General features: G+C 44.0%; 1 protein-coding gene across 3 annotated transcripts in view; it reads left to right on the top strand.

Annotated features, from left to right (window-relative positions):
* Positions 1 to 13,469, top strand: part of JAZF1 (JAZF zinc finger 1) — a 689,301-nt gene that overhangs the window by 575,453 nt on the left and 100,379 nt on the right. The window lies entirely within an intron of this gene.

Here is a 13,469-nt window from a genome sequence, read left to right as displayed (position 1 = left end):
AAAGCCAGACTTGACACGGCTTAAAAACAACAAAGCAACACCACCCTTTATTCAGGTTCTTCCAGACAAAAAAGGAAAGCACAAAAGCCCTAATTATAAATTAGGCAGAATATGGTGAGTTAGTTGCCACACCTGGGAAACAGCATTACCCTGGAGTGAGGTTTTTACCAAATGTGATGAATACCCCCATTTCCGAGTTTTCAAATAGCAAATGAAGCATAGCATGTAGAGTCCATATTAAAATCTCTGAGTTCTGCATGTTTCATCTTTTTACGTGCTTTTTAGCCCCAATAAAAGTTGGTAGGTTGGGCCTACTGGTACTTATCAGTAATCTAATTAATAATTATCACACAATTAGTAGTTGTTGCGCCGGGATCAGAAATTTGCCCTCAACATCTCACGAGGATATAAACTTTTGAGCTGTACTTCTGCAATGAATAAATATGGCAGTGACATTCAAAGTGTGGCCCACCTGACCTTTACATGCGGTCCCCTGGTCAACAGCAGCACTGGGCTGCTCTCTCCTCGACTCAGGATTAACATTAAAAAGATCTTAAATAAGCAAGCAAGCATTTATTTAAGGGTTAATTGAAGTTACAAAAAAGGAAGTAACCGAGGTGTCCTGCACGACTTAACTTTAGACATTCCTTCATTTTTAAAGACATCTTGCCACAAAAGTGGAAACATATGATTACATCCCTTCAAACTTCTAAAAGTGTATTTCCTTAACATGCAGAAGCGTTTAACCTCAGCACTTCAGATTTTATTATTGCATTGAGAATTTTTTTTTAAAAGTGATAGTTTTCAAACATTAATTTAGAAACATTCATTCCCACACCCCCCCCTCTCCCCGCCCTCCCAATCCTGACAACAATGCCAACAGTGAACTAATAGGCAAGTCAGTTGTTATGTGTACTCTTCGGATACACATTATACATGAATAACATTATAGGTTATTAAATCAAACACTTGAGAAGGTTTTTTACAGTGCACATCCTGATGTCATGTATTTCAAGGTCCTCCTTTATGTGATAATGAGGAAAAAAGAGGGAAAGGGAAATTAAACAAATGCCCAGGATCACACAATTTGGTTAAGTGTGGAAGCCGGGATTAATATCAGGTTTTCTGGTTCTACATTCCGTAATTCAACCGCTAAATGTATATGCTTTGCTTCCTCTCCAACCACCATACTGTCACCTCCCCCCCAAACCGCCTCCCTGTTGGCATCAATGCAGCCCTCGGTCAAATCACAGCCAAATATATATAGCCCATTGGGCTAAAAGGGGTTATTCCCTATGCCTTTGTCGAGGACTACGGGGTGCTAATCTCTCTTAGTCTACTTCACGGAAGACCCTTTTGTTCCTGTTGCCTACTGTGTTTAGTAGAGAGACACATAATAGACTAAAAAGGTGGATCAGCTTTGCACTGTGCATGGACAGAACCTGGTTCTGCACCTGCTGAAGCTTTCTGCTTCAGCAGCATGGTATGCCCCAGACCGCTCAACAATTTGTGGGGTCTAACTCTTGGTCATCTTTCCCATCTCTGCGAGTGACAGCCTGTGCTGGGAAAACCTTGAGATGAAGGGAGAAAGAGGACTGAGTTGCATACATTCAAAGGCTCACCTGAATGCAGATTGGTATCTTAGCCTTGCTGTTGTTCCTCAAGCTGATCCATTTTTGCAATCAGCTGGTGCCTGCTTCACCTTCTAAAACTCCATGCCAATTTCAAACCACCAAGTGTCGTCCTGTGGGTTATCACACCTGCTGCTGTGACACAGTCCAGGTACCTTGCCTTTTTTAATGTTGGCATGAAGAGTGGATTTTAAAGCTTAAGCTTGGTGCCAAGAAATAAAAACTTGAAACTTAACACATTTATAGTTACTTTTTGCTTTTCTGCCCAAGCCCACTGTTTTCTTCCCATACGCACTTCGACTACTGTTACATCATCTAAAGGCAGCAAGAAAGAACTGCTTGGGTTTGAGAAGCACATATCAGTGCCTGTTTTATTAAGGAGAGGAACCTAATGCTAAAGTTGATTTCTCATCTCAAGACAGAAATAAACATCTAGTAGACATAAATGAGTTCCTGCACTGATAAAATTAGTTTCTGCACATCCAGAAAGAGTGGGACTGCCATAAACCGGTCCCATTGTAGAGCTGAGCTGAAACGCAAATACAGCTGAGTCCCTGCATACATAGTGCTGAACCCCTGTCCAGATAGAGCAAAGTCCAAGCACAGATTGCTCAGAGGTTATACAAATATACAGTTGAGCTCATTTGATTTCTTGCACTGAACCAGAGCTGATTCCCGATATATATATATATATATATATATATATATATATATATATATATATATATATATATATATATGTGTGTGTGTGTGTGTATATATATATATATATATATATGAAATACACACGAACAGAAGACTGCACTCACGGGGGTCAAATCCAAAGGATTTATTGCACACAAAAAAGACGCGTTTCGGCGGTACGCCTTCGTCAGTTACAGGCGGCCGCCATAACGCTGCAACATATACACATATTTTCTCACCAAATCTCACGGGAATGGTCTCGCCAGGCCGCCATTTTAACATCAGGCAATATCCCTAGCTAGAGACGGTTCAACCTATATCAACACTCACACTTAATTTACACATAGGTATTGTACACCTTATTAACAAAAAATAATAATATAAGTCAGGATTAGAGTGAGTAATGGGTATGTGGCATGGAGAGATGTAATACAATCCAAAATTCGGGAAACCAAACGATGCATAAAATTAATTATAAAATACCTAAATCAGATGCTTGCACTGGAAACATCCCGTTACGGTGAATAGAAAACTGTTGAGGCCCTCGAATGGGCAATCAAAACACTACCTCTAATGCAGAAGTTATCATATACATTCAATACTCACTGCTAGCTAATGAGAGCTACCTTACTCAAACGAAAAATAATATATACAAATATACATAAATGAACAAGTGCAAGATTCGGTATTGAAATTCCCAAGGTGAGAAAAAATATACAAGCAGAAAATTTCAGTTAATATATATAGTCCATACAGTATTTACAGGTGCACCTTCAATTCCTCCCCCATATTAAGACCCAAAGGGGTTTTTGTGGCCAAATCAATAATGTAGCGAGACTCCAATCTCCTGAGGCGTTTGTCTCGGTCCCCTCCCCTGGAGTCTATGGCCACATGGTCAAGACAGAAATAACTCAGAAGAAGTTTACGATTGCTATTATGATGCACAAAGAAATGTCGCGCTACTGGGTAATTGCTATCATTGTTCTGTATCGCTCTTTGATGTTCCAAGATGCGAATCTTAGCTTGATGTTTAGTGCTCCCTATGTATCTGATGCTGCAAGGGCAGCTCAGACAATACACAACATAGGGTGTCAGACAGTTCATGAATTTTTTGATCACTACTGGGTCATTTTTGCCCGGTACATGATAACTGATGACTTTTTTGCTATCAGTGCATGCCTTGCACTTATTGCAGGGATAGAATCCCTTTAGGCCCTGAATACCACGACTGATAGGTTCCAAATGGCTCTGTACCAATAAATCTTTTAGTGATCTTGTCTTACGGAAGGTTACGGAGGGTTGGGCAGGTATATCACGGCCGATGATAGGGTCGGATTTCAGAATTTTCCAATTTGAAAAAATTATTTTCTTCAGGCTCTTTGCAGCATTAGAAAAGTTGGTAATGAGCCTGAGGTTGGTGTTAGAGACAGTTCTGTTTTTGAACGTATATTTAATCAAGTCGGTTCTGTCTCTACTCTGCGCCTTTCTCCATGCCTCACTTAAGACTCTCTCCTTGTAGCCACGCTGCCTAAACCTTTGAATGCTTGCTTCCCCTGCTTGTTGGAAGTCACTAGGTCTAGAGCTGTTGCGTTTAATACGCAAAAGTTCCCCGTAGGGGATACTGTTTTTGAGACTTGTGGGATGGCTACTGCGTGCATGAAGCACTGAGTTTCCCGCAGTGGGCTTTCTGAAGAGTGATGTCTGTAATTTATCATCGCTCACAAAGATTCTCACATCAAGGTAGGTTACTTCAGTTTCGCTGATTTCCCCAGAGAACCTAAGATTTAACTCATTGTTGTTGAGATGTCTGATGTATGCCTCAATTGACTTCCTATCGCCTTTCCAGACCAAAAAGAGGTCGTCGATATAGCGCCTCCAAATTATGGTCTTATCAACCCAATGGTCACAGGAGTCCGACCATGCCGCCCGCTTCTCCCACCAGCCAACGAATACATTCGCGTAGCTGGGGGCGAAGCAGGCTCCCATGGCTGTCCCCCGTTTCTGGCGGTAAATCTGTTCCTGAAAAATAAAAATGTTGTTAAACAAACAGAAATGAAGAAATTCAATGAGCATTTCACTGTGTTCTCTGAGTTCATGCGGTCTTTGTTGCAAAGTCTGGGTAACAGCGTCTAAACCTTGTTCATGGGAGATGCTTGTATAAAGGCTGGCTATATCTAAGGTCACCATTAGGAAATCAGGGTCCCACGGACTCCCCTCAATATAGCGTAGGAAGTCTTTAGTATCTCTTGTATAGCTGGTTAGTTCCTCCACAAATGGAAACAAATAGAAATCAATAAACTTGGACATGTTTTCCAATAATCCTCCATTGATGAAATTATAGGGCGCCCTGGGGGTTTCAACCTGTCTTTGTGCACATTGGGTAGGTGATAAAAGGTAGGTAGCCTTGGTTCGGGGACCTGCAAGAATTGAAATTCCTCCATTGACAGCATACCTTTTAGATGCCATTTTCGTGTCAATGCTTCATATAGTATGATGCTCTCCCGGTAATCCTTTGTAGTAATGGGAACATAATTGTCACGATTACTCAATTGTAGGAGGGCCTCATTACAATAGTCTTTCCTGGTCTGCAGAACCACGTTTCCGCCCTTGTCAGACGGTTTGATTATTATATTTCTGTCTGCTTCCAAGTTCTTGAGTGCATTTCTCTGTGCAAATGTCAAATTCCATTGTGGTGTGGCTCTCTCCAAGGGGTCTTCCCTTAATTTCCTCAAATCAAGTATGACCCTTTCATGAAACAAGTCGATCATATATATATATATAGAGAGAGAGAGAGACAGTTCACAGGCTGCGTTGAGTCTATGATAGGGAGTGAGGAGAAGGTGGGAAGGAGATGAGAGTGAGATAGAAAGGATTGATGGATGAAATTGTGAAAGAAGATAGAGAGAAGAGATAGAGAAAAAGAAGGAATCAGAAGATTGCAAGAATATGGAGGGAAAAGAGAAGAAAAGAACCAACAGGAGTATGTGACAGAGACATCACAGAAAAGAGGTGTGTGAAATGGGTGATGGCAGATTGAGTGATGTAAACAAGCAGCACAACAATGACGCTAAGGCACATTATACAGCTCCTTTCACATATTCCTTTTGCTCCTTTCTTCACTAGAATTCTGGATGTCATCTTCTCAGTGGGTGATAGCCCTGGCAGTGGATGCTGCAGGAACCAGTCTCCGACATAATATTTTGAACACTGGCACCTTGACACCTGGGGATCTTGGTTTGAATCCAGATTGGTGATTGACTGAAAATTGTGCAGTTCTGGGCAAATTACTTAATATCACTGTGCCTAAACTTTAAATTTGTGAGTTGCTCGTGCAAATGTCTGTAATTCAAAGATATAAGGCTCCACTTGAGATCGCTTCCCTTAATGTATAGTGCTCCAGTGCTAACCAGCTAGGTGTGTGCAATATAAATATCAACAAATACTTGTTTTTTCATTTGTGAACAGGTATTGCACTTTGTGTATGTCCCTACCGTTTAAGCTCTTGGCGACCCATCCTCATTTTGTGACAGATAGTTAGACAGATAGATAGATATAAGCCCACCCCCCCATTCATTTTATTAATCACAGTGCTCATTGGGAGATACTCCCACAAAAATCTTGTTCCTTGGAAGGATTTGCTTATTATGAGACTCATGTTGATTTTTCTAAGAAAAGACACTTTTCGAAATAGGCTTCAGTGTTTTTGTTTGTGTGTGTCAGACATGAAGACCAGACACAGGACTCTCTTGGTAGCATCTTGCAGACAGCTGATGCTCGCAGGTGTGGTGGACACTCTTAAAGCTCCAGCGGTGCTAAACGTCTCAGGGGAAAGCATGGGCAAAGCTAATAGATCTGGCTTTAAAGAAAAAACAGTACAAAAGGGGGTGGTGATGGACGGATCATCTGAACCAATCAAACACTCACACCCAGTCAACGGATCTGGGTTTAATCCATCACCATTCTTTATCCCACTCTGCCACCCCAGTTCAGACATGGCCATATGCAAATCAGTCTGACCCTGTGCCTCATGGCAACAGTCCAGCCCGAACTGCCAAGCCATGCCTTCCCTGGACCGGAATCAAGCTTCCTAGGACCGGTTTCTGGCATTCCAGCCGTCTTCAGCCAGGCTTGCTTGAATCCAGTGGCAAAGTGAGCAAGGGACTCGCGTCTGAGCATACCCTGCCAACTTATGGCGAACAAAGCGGTACAAAAGGGGGTGGTGATGGACGGAGCATCTGAACCAATCAAACACTCACACCCAGTCAAAAGATCTGGGTTTAATCCATCGCCGTTCTTTAGCCCACTCTGCCACCCCAGTTCAGACACGGCCATATGCAAATCAGTCTGACCCTGTGCCTCATGGGAACAGTCCAGCCCGAACTGCCAAGCCATGCCTTCCCTGGACCAGAAACAAGCTTCCTAGGACCGGTTTCTGGCATTTCAGCCATCTTCAGCCAGGCTTGCTTGAATCCAGTGGCAAAGTGAGCAAGGGACTTACGTCTTAAGCTACCCTGCCAACTTATGGCGAACAAAGCGGTACAAAAGGGGTTGGTGATGGGCGGAGCATCTGACACAATCAAACACTCACACCCAGTCAAAAGATCTGGGTTTAATCCATCACCGTTCTTTAGCCCACTCTGCCACCCCAGTTCAGACATGGCCATATGCAAATCAGTCTGACCCTGTGCCTCATGGGAACAGTCCAGCCCGAACTTCCAAGCCATGCCTTACCTGTACCGGAAACTTCCAGACTTCCAGACTGATTTGCATATGGCCATGTCTGAACTGGGGTGGCAGAGTGGGCTAAAGAACAGTGATGGATTAAACCCAGATCTTTTGACTGGGTGTGAGTGTTTGATTGGTTCAGATGCTCCGTCCATCACCACCCCCTTTTGTACCGCTTAAAGAAAAAACAAGCATGCATAAATGCTGTTTTCCTGCATTAAAGGGTAAAAAAAAAGTGCATTTCCCATTTCAGTTCCCATTGGGATTTTTAACACAAATACAGCCTGAACCGCTGGACCGAATTACACCAAATTTGACAGAAAGGTAGCTCTTGGTCCAGAAAGGAGGCTGTTTGTTATTTGGTGTAAATCTATTCAGTAGTTTGAGTTATTAAAAGAAATCCAAATGTGTATATCTAGGGATATGAAACCTTCGGAACTCGTACAGAGATCTGCTTGGCTGCTAACACTTCAACCAGGAAGTGTTGGCAGCCATCTTAGGACTCTGCCTCAGCTGAGTCTCCTAAAAGAAAGGTTAAAAATAAAGAAAAGGTGGGCATGGTAGGATTACCCTGAACCCCTAGCTCTGGTGCTAGGGTCCTTTAGGGACCCCACAAGGGCAAAAAAGCATTAAAAAAACTGCTGTAAAATCTCCAAAGTCGGGAATCTGTGGCAAATTGAAAAAAAATCAAGCGGTGGCTCCCACCCTTGTTTACAGTAATAGCACCCGGATGGACCAGATCCCAAGGCCATGAGGGTAATTACTAAAAACAAAGGAGGGTGGTGCACAGGGCCCTGCTACTAGTGCTCTTTTTAGCCTCGGGGACCACCACCTCCCTGGAGCTTTATTGAAATATAGGAGGGGGGCTGCACGACCCCCTCCATGGGGAAAGCCACCTCTTCCGGGCTTTATTTTATAAATGGAGGGGGGCCATTTAAAGCCCTGGGGACCACCATCCTCTGGGCTAAAAAAACAATTAAAGAGGGGCCGTGCACACCCTCCCAGGCCACATACTGCCCTGAGGACCAACTCCTCTATAGTAAAGAAGGGGGACCGCTCAGCACCCCTTCTGGAGCCATTATTGACCCTAGGGACCACCCCCTCCCCTCCAAGTTGGCTTCTGCTATCTCCTGAAGTGCCCCCCTCAGAAGATAGCTGTTTGCTTGTGCTTGGCGGGAGCTCTGACAGATCCCACCAAGCGAGAGCAAACACTAACTCCGCTCCCAAGCACAGCAAGCGGAGCCTGTCTAACTGCTTCCGCTTGCTGGGAACAAAGTTTTCATCGGTTTCCCTGCCCACTGTCATGCAAACAGGGAAACGGATGAAACGATTGTTCTGCACACAAAAAACTGCATTTCTAGCAGCTCCCTGCATGCCAGAGCAATGCTGGCTCCTGCAGGAGGCAGGGAGCTGGCAGTAACAATGGGGACCTTGAGACCAGCCCCCAACTATACACACTGTGTGCCCTGGGTGGGGCCAGGGCACCAGGTAGATGTGGCCAGGCCCCGGGAACAAAATCGACCTAGGGAGTGTGCCCCCCTCCCCCTGGAAAAAACTAAAAACAGAGCCCACGGGTCTCACTTTATATTACCCTGAGTATGCAAATGCACAGAATAATCTGGAAGCTCCACCCATTTGTCCACGCCCCATTTTCCTTAGTACTATGTAAAGGTCTTTCCACTTTTATGGACAGCTTGACAAAAGGCCATCAAGTGCGTTTCCTGCCAATTTTGGACATCTCCATCAAACAAAGAAGCATTTACTGCATTTAGTTAAGGGCAAGTACCCCTGTTTGGTGGAGATTCACCTATCGTCATCTCGTCATCTTCTCTTTATGAGGATTCAAGTTATCAGAGATTTGTTGGTTAAGACGCTCGAGGAACAATCACATATCTGAAATTCCATGCACACCACGTGTTCATTTACACAGCTATAGTGTAGAATATGCACAAGACATATACCCAACGAGATAGCACTTACTAATTAACCAAATGAAAAGTATTCCAGTTGGGTAGACATTTTCTGCAAAACTAGGGACTCTACTCTGAAAAAATTAGGTTCGATTCTGACCCTGATGCTCAATTCACAGAAATTAAAACTCAATGGGAAGCACTTACATATATAAACATATCAGTCGCCCCACTTTAAGCTCGACTTCAGCAAAGCACAAATGATCCTAACTTCTTGGACTTGACGAAGGCAAAGCAAGCGTGTTTGCTCTCGTATTCCATGTTGAAAAACAATATGAAATCATTAATGGAGGTGAATTCATTGTTGATTTCTTAGAGCAAAATCTGTGTAGTGACTGTGATTAGTGGTTTCCTTCTTGTTGTCTCCGGGTGAGAGCAGAGTCCATGGTTCTCCCTTTTAAGTACCCTAAGTATACAAATGCCCAAAATCCATAGCACCGCTCACACACCAAATCACAGACATACAAAGGTACTCTAATACCCACTCACAGACCCACACAGGTACTCACAGACACTCACACATGTGCTCACAGACACACACAGGCACTCACAAACCATATAGGCACTCACAGACACACACAGGCACTTACTCACCCATTGACACAGGCACTAATACACCCACTCACAGACCCACACACACTCACATAGGCACTCACAGACCTCACACATCCACTCACACAGGCACCCACAGACCCTCTCACAGACATATACAGCCACTCACACACCCACTCTCAAAGATGACAGTTACGGGTAGGATTCTGAAATTTAAAAAAAGTAGAAAATCACAGAAACAAAACTAAGGTTTTAGGGATGTTATAGTTAGGAAATAGAATTAAAAAAGAAGCTTAGAAATTCACTGAAAAAATCAATGGTTACAGGGACATTATAGTTAGGCTCAGATTTCACTCATACAAAACCTTTGAAATTCAGCAGTCATAGTTCTCTGAGCTAACTATAACTATGTCATTTGAGATGTCATCAGTGATATCACTGGGATGTCATCAGTGATGTAATCCGTGAGGTCATAAGCAGTGCATTGTGGGGGCGTAAGTTATAGTTAGCTCAGGTAACCCTGAGGTTTTGTATGAGTGAAATCTGAGTCTAACTATAACACCCCTGTAACCTTTATTTTTTCAAGTGAATATATATATATATATTGCCCTGAAGCATTGAAAGGCACACAGCAGCGCCCTGTCCTCCAGCTTAAGCATGCAGCATTCCTCTCTGCTCCGCTTATCGTTTCTCTCTGCCGACGCGTTTCAAGGCCTGACGGCCCCTTCTTCCTGGGCAATTAAATACACTCAAAGCTTTCATGTCAGTTTTCGGTAATTTATTTATTTCCATGACCCACCAGGGGGCGGATTCTGAGTGCTTTGTCCCCGGTGATTTCTGGGGCATGGAGTCCGTAGATGAAAGCAATTATTTTCTTAAGTAAGTTCAAACATGTGTTTAAAGATTAAAATGTCCGTTATATCCTTGAGTAGGTAGCGGAGCCTAAGATCCTGCTCATTAGGTGTATGGAGCACTGTGCCAGTTTCAGCTTGGATAAGTTTGAAGCACTGGCCTCAATCAGCAGGTGTTAGATTCTCTCCTGCTGATGATGGTTCACTTTCCACGGCGGGCCGCCGTGTCGAGTAATGGAGTCACAAAAGTGCCCTGAAGCATTGAAAGGCACACAACAGCGCCCTGCCCTCCAGCTTAGGCACGAGGGCCGTGAGGAAGGCACCATCACCGGGTGGAGAGACACATGCTTTTCCAGACGGATTGGGCTGGAAGTCACAAACTGCTTGGGACTGAATCCGGCACAGCGCTCCCTGCTAACAAGCCTGCTGGAATGTAACACTGCCTACTGAAGGTATTAAATGAAAAGCATAAATTTAAATGAGGACTCGAACTTACTTAATGGAGATGAATATAGCATCACGGACTACATGTCCCAGTAATCACCAGTGACGCTGCACTTAACACACGTGCACTGGGGGGCCTGTAATGAATAAAAAGCCAATCATTTACAGTGATGTAAGCCTCGAGACTCGTTTTTGCAGCCCATGAAGAAGGAGTTGAAATACCCTGAAACGCTTCGGCAATTTGTATAACGGTGAAGCATGATGGTAGGCTGCAGTATCAAGCTGGAGTGCAGTGCGCTGTTGTGTGCTTCCTAAATGCTCCAGGGCATCTTGGTGATTTATCTTTGCGCACGGCGGCCCGGGTGTGAGGAAGGTTACAAAAAAAGGGTAAACCCGGAATCACTGGGACGTGGGTACTAATCAGTATGCAAAACAGGGGATCCCAGTGTAGTAGATCATTTGCATAGGGAAAATAATTTTAATGAAAACATTTTAAAACAGACTATATAAAGAAGTGAAAGAGCAAGTCAATTGCAAACCAATGTTATTTAATCACATTGGCCGAAGTAGTTGTTTACAAAAATCAATTTAGCAACAAACATCTCAAAATTATTAGAACTAGCGGTGCCCGGGAGAAAGGGAGGAAAGTGTCAGGTAGTTAGTGATGGGTAGGGAGGTTGGGGGGTAGTGACAATAGATCACAAGCAACTCTGGTATAGGAATGCTTATTATACCAAATAGACAGCATCTGAACTTTTAACAACAAAGAGTAGCCATACAAAACGTATTGACATCACAGTTAATAAATCACTGTTGAATGATTGTTGGCCACATAACATAAAGTCGACGTTTCGACCCCTTGTTTGTAGGTATTTGAACCCTTACTCCTGGGGTCTTCATCAGGACTGGTGTAGTGTGACAGGGACGGTAGGCACCTAGAAAGAGAGGGCGGTGTGTGAATACCAAACTAAGACGTACAAAATAATAATTAAATAAAAGTCTCAGAAGAAAGGGCTATGCTACTGGTGTTTACCATGGTTAGGCGTCGGTGGGGGGAAAAGGGGGAGGCCTCTCACAGTCCAAATGTTGAGAAAAGGGGAGGTTTCAGAGCTCTCCAAGAAATCAGGTCGGTGAGAGTGAGACGTCACCTGAAGGATAAAGGTGAAGGTTATACAGGGGACACACAGTACTACAATGTAAAGGAACTAGAAAAAAGTGTCCCTATAAAGCACTTACAGTTTGTGCGTTCGAATTATGCACACCGGCATTGGTGAAGCACAGGTCCTTATTACTGGGACTGCAAAATCTCTGTTGTTTGAGATTTTGCAGTCCCAGTAATCACCAGTGACGCTGCACTTAGCACATGCCCACTGAAGGGCCTGTAATGAATAAAAAGCCAATCATTTACAGTGATGTAAGCCTCGAGACTCATTTTTGCAGCCCATGAAGAAGGGGTTGAAATACCCTGAAACGCGTCGGCAATTTGTATAAAGGTAAAGTAGAGTCCACATTTGTAAAGGGCACAATCACCCGTAAGGGTCTCTAGGCGCTGGGGGCCGTCGGGAAGATTAAGCGAGCTATTGCCCAGAGTCACATGGTGCTGGGCTAATCTGCCGCCGGAGCCGGGGATCGAACCGTGATCCCCAGATTCCAGCGTCAGTCGCCCTGGCCGCTGCGCCACACCTCTCCAGCATGATGGTAGGCTACAGTATCAAGCCAGAGTGCAGAGAGCTGTTGTGTGCTTCCTAAATGCTCCAGGGCATCTTGGTGATTTATCTTTGCGCACGGCGGCCCGGCCGTGAGGAAGGCACTATCACCGGGTGGAGAGACACATGATTTTCCAGCCGGATTGGGCTGGAAGTCACAAACTGCTTGGGACTGAATCCTGCACAGCGCTCCCTGCTAACAAGCCTGCTGGAATGTAACCCTGCCTACTGAAGGTATTAAATGAAAAGCATAAATTTAAATGAGGACTCGAACTTACTTAAAGGAGATGATTATTGCATCACGGACTACATGTCCCAGTAATCACCAGCGACGCTGCACTTAGCACACGCCCACTGGGGGGCCTGTAATGAATAAAAAGCCAATCATTTACAGTGATGTAAGCCTCGAGACTTGTTTTTGCAGCCCACGAAGAAGGGGTTGAAATACCCTGAAACGCGTCGGCAATTTGTATAAAGGTGAAGCATGATTGTAGGCTGCAGTATCAAGCCGGAGTGGAGAGCGCTGTTGTGTGCTTCCTAAATGCTCCAGGGCATCTTGGTGATATATATATATATTACTATAGCGCAAACTTACCCTAAAGGCACCATAGCGCTGTACATGGGCAAAGACCAGCATAAAGTAAACAAGTAAGAGGTGATGGAATTGGGCTGTGTATGATTATTGCATTGTGATGCAGTGTTCTTTAAACAAGCAAGTCTTCAACTTTTTCCTAAATTGGACCAGCTTTGGAATGGTCCTGATGGATGCACTGTTGTTATTTTTAGATCTTGGGAGCATAGATGCAAAAGACATACTGTCTTGTTTTTTCTTTTTTCTTTTATTAGTCTGCAGTCTGATGGTGTCCTGGCTGGGGTTATGCCACGATCCGCCAAAGATGTCTTTGG

This window comes from Lissotriton helveticus, chromosome 10 (genome assembly GCF_964261635.1).
Source record: "Lissotriton helveticus chromosome 10, aLisHel1.1, whole genome shotgun sequence".
Lineage (NCBI taxonomy): Eukaryota > Metazoa > Chordata > Amphibia > Caudata > Salamandridae > Lissotriton > Lissotriton helveticus.
The sequence above is the reverse complement of the archived record's forward strand: the minus strand, read 5'-3'. Positions and strand labels throughout refer to the sequence as shown.